This window comes from Zosterops lateralis (genome assembly GCF_965231275.1).
Source record: "Zosterops lateralis genome assembly, chromosome: 2".
Lineage (NCBI taxonomy): Eukaryota > Metazoa > Chordata > Aves > Passeriformes > Zosteropidae > Zosterops > Zosterops lateralis.
In genome coordinates, this window is record NC_139763.1 from 92,028,714 (window position 1) to 92,037,989 (window position 9,276).

Consider the following 9,276-nt stretch of genomic DNA (forward strand, 5'->3'; position numbering starts at 1 on the left):
GGGATAGGCATTAGGAACTGGGTCAAAATTCCAGTGCCTGAAATCACCTATTAGTTTCTTTTTCACTCCTTAACAGCATTTTACTCCTGAACAGCAGAACACCGTACCAAACCTGGCTTTCTTTGTATGTGGCAGTGAAGAAGCATCAATAGGACATTAAAAGAAGACCTCCAGATCACTTCTGCACTATATTGCCCCTTGAAGTGCTACCTAACCAGTGTAGTTGATGTGGCACACTATGAGTTTGACCCATCTTTTCCTTGGGGCAGTTGATGCATTGTCATTTCTGCTCAATACGAAACTGTAGCATGCAGCTGTGGTGCTGTAAAACCTGGATTAGTGTCTCAGTGTCATTGTCAGTGATTTAAACGGAGAACAAATCCATACAGATTAAAGGAAATTTTATTACATCAAACCAAACAGAGATAGTAGTGTTCTGTATTGGAAATGCTTGTGTTCTCTTTACATAATAGGTATCAGTGAGATTAGTTTAAGAAAAATTAGGAGTGCTCTGTTTTCAGTATCTACAAGCAATTACAAACTCTTTGAGACCTTGGCAGGGTGACTGAGAGAAGCAGAGATAACATACAAGGGAACTTCACTCCTGCCAGCAGGTGAAATCCCAGTCAGGCTTTGATACCTGAAAATTCCTGCTCTTTGGCTTGTGCATCCCTCTCCAGGTCATCCCAGGAGTAATCTTGAATCGTTACTTTGCAGATCTGCAGCCATACATCGTTTTCCCCTCAGGCAGCAGCTGTGGTGTGGCTGTGGGCTGCTGCACAGCAGTCGAATTCCAAGGGTAGGTAGCATGGGATGCATTGAAAGGAGAACGATGGAGCCTTAGCTAAGCAGTGCAGGGCATTATGTGAATACCTGCTGCTTGGACATCACAAAGCCCTCCTGCCACATTGCAAGGATTGTTTTACAGCAGGGAGATTTATTATGGCCATTTTCTGAGTGGGAGAACAGTCACAGTTAGGGAAGGTCAGCACGCAGAAAAGATTTAGCAGGTTTCAGTTACGAGTCCAAGGGTCTGAAAGCTCTTTGCTCCTCCTGCTAGATATGACAGCTTGCTCTCAAACATATTCCTGCTTCCAGTAATAGATTACATGTAGCTTGACACAGAGAAGCAAATCTTCTTTACTCCTTCACAGCTGCCACAGCCTAGGGCTACATTTGCTGGGAAAACCAGGATCCCAGCAATGGATGGTCCCCAGAATAGGAAACAATGCCATATCTCATCTGTTTTTTCTTTCTGTGACATCTCCACCACGAGTTCTTTGTCAGTGCAGTTCAGAGAAGTAGTCAAAAGGGTTTCATGCTTTTTTGAAGACCACTCCCCTTCAGAGGGGAAACATTGAATACAAGGTGTATGAAACGGTATTTCTGTCGACCTTCCATCTGTAATTACAGGCCTCATACCCTCTGCTGTCTTGTCCTCTGCCTTTATCAGATCTCTTTAAGAGATAAGGCAGTGACTCCATTAAAAGGGGGGGCGGGGGGAACAATATCTAACTATGGGGTGAGCAAAGATCAAGATCCACTATACCCCGTCAGGCTTGGCTGAGCTTCTGTCATGTTTTCCGTCCCCCTGGCTGAGGGATACAAACATTTTGCATTTTTGACAGTATTTAATATTTTTCTGAAGCCTTCCAAGTCATTCAAATAGTGTTGAAAAACATGACAAAGGCTCCTCAAAGGCCCGGTGAAAATGAAGGCTCCAGCCTCTACCACTGCATATAAATAGATTCACCTTCCTTTAGAGCGACGGTGTCCCGGGCAGAAGGCAAAGGGCACAAGTACACAGCATTCCCGTCATTTCAAGTGCCTCAGTGCTATGCCTGGACAAAATTCCTGCGCACTTGGCACTTCCGTAAGTGGGAACTCTGGCCACTCAGCCTTCCTCTGTACTAAGCTCAAAGGGCTTCAGCCCGAGAACTTAAAAACTGTGGATCTTTTGTTTTTTCCCAGAGAGGAGGTGGATGGAGGCTTACAACAGTCATGCAGTGAATCAGATCAATGTGTGGGATTTAGGGGAGCGTGGTTCCTGTCTGACTACTAGGAGATGGGGTTTTACTTCTGGTTCACAGATCCCCAAAGACTACTTGGAGGGGGGTGATGCTGTGAGAGCACAAGAAAAAAAAGCCATTGCCAGTAGACTGAAATGCACAATTCAAGGATTTGTACTTCTCCAGGAAAAAATGCCTAGGAATCCACAAACCAAAAAAAGAAAAGAAAGGATTGCTCTAAACAAATCTGTAACATGCATTTAAGTGGCACTTCTTTTTTAAAGCTGATATTCATAACCTATCATTCCAGTTTTAGTTACCAACACTGTTATTAATTCACCCTTCTTTGCCAGTGAGTTATCTGGGAGATAAAGCACCTTTGAAATCCCTAGACTCCCTGGAACCACAGTGTATATCTGTGTGTGCACTTTGCCATTCCAGAGCAGATAAACTGAGTGCCATGTAACTTACGTTTGCTCTGGAAATCATTTGAGCACTAGTAGATGTATGGGAATAAATCTAAGAGAGCATAAGGTTTAGCCAAAAATGTCTGCGTGTACCTTTTTTTTTTTTTTTTTCCCATTTTCTTCCCATTTGCATCTGCCCATATTCCATGGCAGGGAGGCGGTTCCATCTAAGTATAGACAAGCTGGTGAAAAATGCCAGATTTTTGTTTTAATCCGTACTTTGACTGTTTTCTGCCTAACTGAGAGGACAAGTGGGTGTATTGATAAGTAAAAGGGAGTAGAAGATTGTTGCTGTAGGGTGGACAAGGAGAAAAAAATAAAGTATGTGTTGCCATACTAGAAACAGCTCTCTTCGGCATTTTACTATCTATGGAAATATTTTCAAACATACCAAAGGCACAGATAATGCTCTACTGAAGATTTTCATTAGAAAAAGATGATGTTTCTAAGGAGAAGCACCCTGAACTTAGGATATGCCAAAGTCCAAGCTCTGCTCTGTCCACCTGCCTGTGGTACAGCCTTCAGCCACAGCATGCTGCTGCATCCAGCATTTCAGGTGAAACACTGCTCAGCAAAAGCTTTCATAGACTGAGGCTTGTGTTCCCCTGCCATAACACTTCATTTTCCAAGGCTGGTGTTCTCTGAGTTGGAGAGACCTTTTCAGCAGGACAGCCCGAGGTTGTTGGAGTGAGGAGAGCAGCCTGACAGGGACCCTTGCTGGCTGCAGCCTCTGAGGCTGAGGTCAGCACAGAGCTCACTGCCTTGTCTGGGGACTGATGCCCAGGTAAGGGTCATGGCACAATAAATATTAAGACCCTTCTAATACCTGATCTGGCCTCCTGTGGAGGCTGTGCCTCACTTGCCCACATCTTATGCAGCCAATAAGGGCACTAAAGCTCAGTGTTCCTGGTAGAAAAAGAGAGGATACTGGCTGGAACTTGTTGATCTGAAATAGCCTGAATGTGACAAGTTTCTAAGCAAGCTACATAAGCCATCAAATTGACAGGGTGCTGGGGGAGAACTGAGAATATTCTTCCCAGCATGACAGGGATGGATTTTCTGGAGGTGGCTGCTTCTTTTCCCGTACAAATGATTACTTTAAGATAATAAAAAATGAACAATATGAGTTTGGGCACCTCAGGCCTTAAATAGCCATGTCTTTAATTTTCATTTAAGTCTGCATCCATGAATAAAATATTTGATATGTTCACTAGACAACTGAGCTCTGCACAAGATGTTCAGTTTGGCCCCAGTTCATCAAAACACTTAAGTGCTTTGCTGAATCAGGGACTTGCCTCTCATTAGAGCAGGCACTTTTTATTCAAGGAAGGAGAGAGAGCATGGTGCAACCTTACCTCACTGTGTGGGCTCTCTGGACAAGTGTTGCACAGAGTAATTCGTTATGGATTAGGACCCTGTTTTTAAGGCCCACACTCCCACTCTGGATCTTCCACCAGACACATTTTTCAGCTAGTTATCAAACTGTCGTGGCAGTGCTTGAGCTTTGGGAAGGCACTGGCTGTTCAACACTGATTCGTTGCAGACTTTGCCTGAACCAGGGAAATTCTACTGTACAGACTCAGGATAAGAGAGAAAATTTGATAGTATTGGGCTCTGAAATGAGTCACTCATTATGCAGGTTCACTTTTGTAAGAATCCAGCCCCCATTAAGATTTTTGCAAAAGGAACAAAGCCAAGTATCATGATAAGGCAAATACTACAGAGCAAATATTTTAATAGTGCCTGAAGTATAATTGTCTAAAAAGCACCATGTGGTGAGAAGAAACCAAAGTGATAAAAGGTGCCTCTCCCAGGTACATGCCTCAATAAGAAAGAGGGAGAGAGACTTGTTTGGATGTCCCCAAAACATCCATCAGCATTTGCAGGGCAAAAACTTTGTCTCACCACCACAATCCCGTGGCCTTTCCTTTTGCCCTGCCACTTCCCACCTCTCCCAGCAGCTATGTGGGCTCAAGTGCTACGGTCAAACACTGAAACAGGTTGGAGAACCGGTCCCACTTGAAACAAGCATACAGAAAGCATCCCCATTTTTTTTTCCCATGGAGTCTTTTATTTGGATATCTTCTCTAAGACCAGATCCACAAACAGCACTGCCAGCACAAGGCAGCATTGTCATAGACTGGTATTGCCACCACAGTGTGTGAGACAGGAGCCCCCAGGTTTGCTGGTGATCAGCTATAGTTCCTATAGCCAAGTCTTCCACTGTTAGAAAAAGCATCCTGCCCACCTGGAATTACTAAGGAAATGCTCTTGTCTTCGTGAGGAACAGAGGCAGGGCCTCAAGTGGGATCCCCCTGGGGTCCTGCAGAGGTGACAGAGCTGGGGAAGGGGCTGTGAAACACGTAAGTTTCACAGCCAGTCTGGATTTGGGACATTCTGAGTATGGTCCTAATCCCTGCCACTCAGAAGTACTCCTTACTCCTGGAATTTATATGCAGATTAATTGGTTGTCATCTTAGCTGAGATGCACAAGAATCTAGGAAAGACCAAGAATGTCACCTACACCAGCCAGAGCCAACCAAGTTGGTGGTTAGAAGGTGCAGGCTCATAGTAGTTCTCCTATGGGGTTTGCAGAGGGAGTTTTGTACCCTGGGAAACACGAAGCACATTTGCATAATTGATGTTTAAATATAGGGCTATTTCAGGACAATGTAACTTGGGGGAAAGGATGATTTAAAAAAGGTTTTGAAATGGACAAGATAGCTCCATAAAATCTTTCACTGCCTGGAATGGAAAGCCAGCAAAAATAAGCTTCACCAACAAATACATTTCATTCCAGCTCTTGCGGTGGGTAAATAAAACAAGAGAACTGCCAGAACAGTAGGTTGCAGTCCATGGCATGAGTGCATTGGTATCATTATAGTCTCGAGATGAGCAGTTACCCTTATTAAGAAGTGCATATTCAGCAGCAAAATTGTTCTGTGACGATGGGCTGTAGCCCAAGGATGTGTTACATTCCCAGTACTTACTGCCCAGAGCAACTCAAATAAGCATGAGCAAGCAAAACACTGACCAGCTATAGATTTTTGCTTCAAGTCTTCTTATCTGCAATAGAATTTTAATTCTCTAACAATTTAATTCTGTAAAAAGTCCTGTTTGCAGAAAATCTTTCTCCTCAAGGTTTTTGCAAACCCTGTTTCCACTCATCACTGTTCTAGGGCAAAAGAAAAGAGCTGCTTATCAACACAATGTAATATAACCCCATGGAAAAAAGTAAGAAAATTAATTAGAAGAAAAGAATTGCTGAGTGAGAGAGAGAACTCAGATGACAGGCATAGTTGACAAGGTCACTGGCTTTTACAAAAGTGTAATTTTTTTTGTGCCTACATGTTCAGATTCAAATAAGAGACCTTAAAAAGTAGCCTCAACTAGCAGTAATTGAGAAAGAACCTGCATAAACTTGCAGTTTCACCTGTACCGTGGATGAAGTTCACTAGATCTGTAAAAATTAGACCAAAGTCCTAGCAAGTGTTGTGTCTATTGCTGCTTACTCTGCGTAAAGACCAGAGGACACAGAGGCTCTCACACTTTAATCAGCTTCAGCATGTGTTGCAGAGAGAGGGTTTGAATGGGCCATGGGCACTGGTGTATGCCACACTCCCAGGACACTGCCAAGCCAGCACCCCTTCATGGCCGTGTGCTGAGCACAGCCATGGCCCCACTGCAGAGCAGAGCAGTGGAGAGCTCATCATCTTTCCAAAAGTTCCCGCAGAGCCATGATGGCTCAGGCTAAAACCAGAGAAGGACCTGCCTCATCTTCTCTGTATGGTATGCAGGTCACATAGTCTGTGTTGGCAGGGCAGAGCCAGGTGCCAATGGAAAGGTCTTGGGAGGATGCTGCCCCATTGCTCCTTCCACCCTCTCTGGCCTTGGAGGGCTTTGCAAGGCCAAGGGGATTTACAGCCCTCAGGCTGTGCTGAGATGGCTGCAAGGCCACTCCAAGTGGCATATCTTGACATGCTGGTGAGTTATAACTTTCAGGCTGCTCCAGGCACTCCCCTGCACCATCAAGGCACCTCAGCAGTCCCTCTATACATCTGAGGGGAACAGGGTGGCAAGTCCTTTCTTCCTGGTGCCACCCATTGTACCAGGCAGACTATCATGCAGCTGTCACACTCTTCTGGCTGCCCTCGATAAGAGTTGCACATAGACCAGAGGCAGTGGTAGCTCTGTCTGAGGGATTACACCCAGATTAGGAAAAATTGGTCCTGCGTTTGATCAAATTAGCAAAAGTACAAGCTGGCAGCTGGTAGAAGCACATACCACGCATATGGGAACAAATTATTGCCAGGGAAGATCATGTGGATTATAATGCATCCATTCCTGAGGCTGCTCAAGGCTGAGCATGGGATGCTGCCCATTTGCCATGATTTGCCATGAGTGAGAAGAAGTGCATGTGGTACACCCTTCTGAGAGCTCACTTGTGTTCTCCTAACTGCTCTGATGCACTGCATTAGACACTCATGGATTTACTCAGCTGGCAAACTTGACTCTCCAGTTGTAATCCCATACTAAAAGCTTTATTGTGTCATTGTCTATATAGTACAGGAGGGAGAAACAGAGCACAAAGGGGCCAGGGTTGGATGTGTGTGGTTTCTAACTCATTCGAGAGCACCTCTCCAAAGAGCAACTCATTCTGTTGGTATGTACCACTGATCCTAGAGTGAGGTGTCACTCTGCAACACCCCAGGTCTCCCCACTAATTCTGGCCCTGTTCAAAGACCTGAACTTTTCAATAAGCTGAAGTTAGTGAATTGCACAAAAACTTGTCTTGGCTTAGCTCTTTGGAAAGCTCATGGGGAAGATCTGCCCATGTTCTGATTAGGATCACACAGCTCCAGGCAAACCTGAAAGCCCAGCCTCTGTTTAAGGGGATATCATCAGCTCTTCACCAGAAGGCTGATGCCTCTTCTCTATGTCCTTCTGGCACCGGCTGCTTTGGGGCAAGTGCAGATTTACTTTCATGATACACATATGTGTACCAGGACCTTAACGTTTCGTTAACAGCACCTGAAATTGTGGTCAATCTGCTGACTTTGAGCTTGGGTTTTCCCCTGATGGAGTGAGAGATGTCTACTCTGCTCTTTGCCCCAGGCGCTCTCTTGCCGTCCGCTTTGTTCTTTCCCACAGGCTGCTGAAAAAGCAGCATTCCCTGGGGCCGTGGCGTTAACATCTAGCACTCCAAGAGGCAATTACAGTGGAGACGGCAGAGCGGGGGAGCAGCTCTGAGGAGCAGCATGTCTCAGGAGGACGTGCTTTGCTCCTCCCATGACACTGCCCTGCTCTCTGCACAGGTATTTGCCAAGTACACGCAGTACAGCAGCCCGGTTCCCCATCCCCCGGTGCGGTTTTTTTAAAGATTGTGTGGTATTTAGATACATTTAGACCTTGGCTTGCCGGCACATAGCTATTGTCTGCATGGGCATGTCCGCAAGAAACGATGCAAAAAGTCCTTTATGGTTAGTGATAGACCTGGGCTGGATAATTGAGATCCACCCTTAAGCCTCAAGATCTTCTGACCTAGTGCTAAAATCTAGCAGATTCCTCTCTTGCAGATAAAAACAACCAACCCCAAACCCCAACCAAACCCAGCATTTTCAAAGCTGAATTTTCTCACTTCTAAAAAGCCTGAGGAATTCATTTTGGTTTGAGGGTTGTGTCAGAGTTCAGATCTTGTTCTCATATATATATGAATGTTCAGATGGACTGCTGGATGCATTATCTTGTTTCAAGCCTGGTCTTCACTTATATTGGAAATGTTTAGTGGGAGAGGATAATCATGAATTCAGTGAATATCTGGGAAAACTAATTTTAAGGCATGCCTGTGACAGGCTTTTTTGTGCCAGAATAACAATATTGTTAAGGAACAGCTTTTTTTTTACTTTTTTTTTTTTTTTTTACTTCATTTTTTTTTCCTTTGGCAGAGAAGTTGAAATTTCCATAATGACAAGAACCTTAGTGCAATGCAGTTGAATCCACTTGAAAGTCTTTTTGCCAATATGCAGCAATTTTTATTTCACTTATCAAAATCAGCTAAACCAAGAGAACTCTCTTGTGACAGCAAAAGCAGTACTCCCACAAGGAAGGTTGGCTTGGATAGCTCTTCTGGAATACTTACACCTGAAAGTTTTAAGACTGAGAACATCACTGAAGTAAATACATAGAAATATATACATATTGCAAAGAGGTGGTGAAGAAAACAGCCTGAATAATCTCCAGTCCATCCCAATGGAAAACGAGAAAACTTCCAGTTCCTGCATAAACAGAGGGAGCTTCCTGTTTCTATGCCCCAATGAGTAGGAAGACAACAGTAACAAACACTGCCAGCCTTGCCTTCATTCTTTGAAGCTTATTGCCCTTACAGTGTGCACACAAACCTCTCCAAGAGTGTTGCCTAACTCACCAGACAACCTCCTCGAGGTACATTCTGAAGAGCTAATGCATGTCACACCCATGCAATCCTCTTTTCCTGCATCTCCAGGCAAGGGCTCGAACCGCCCATAAAAGTATGCAAATCATTCCCTAAGCGCTGTACCAAGGCGGAAAAGGAAGTATTTCCTTGCCCCGAGGAAGTCAACAGCAGTAATGAGATGGAAAAGAGTGGGGAAGATCTAGAGGGGGTCGGCTCTTCTCTAACTGAAATAACAGGGGGCTGACCTGGAATATTGTGTGTGGGTTTTGGTCACTGCAGTAAGGAGCACTGATCTCTTCTCTGTGGTGACCTGTGACAGGGCCCCAGGGAATGGCCTGAAGCTGAGTCAGGGGACGTTTAGGTTGGA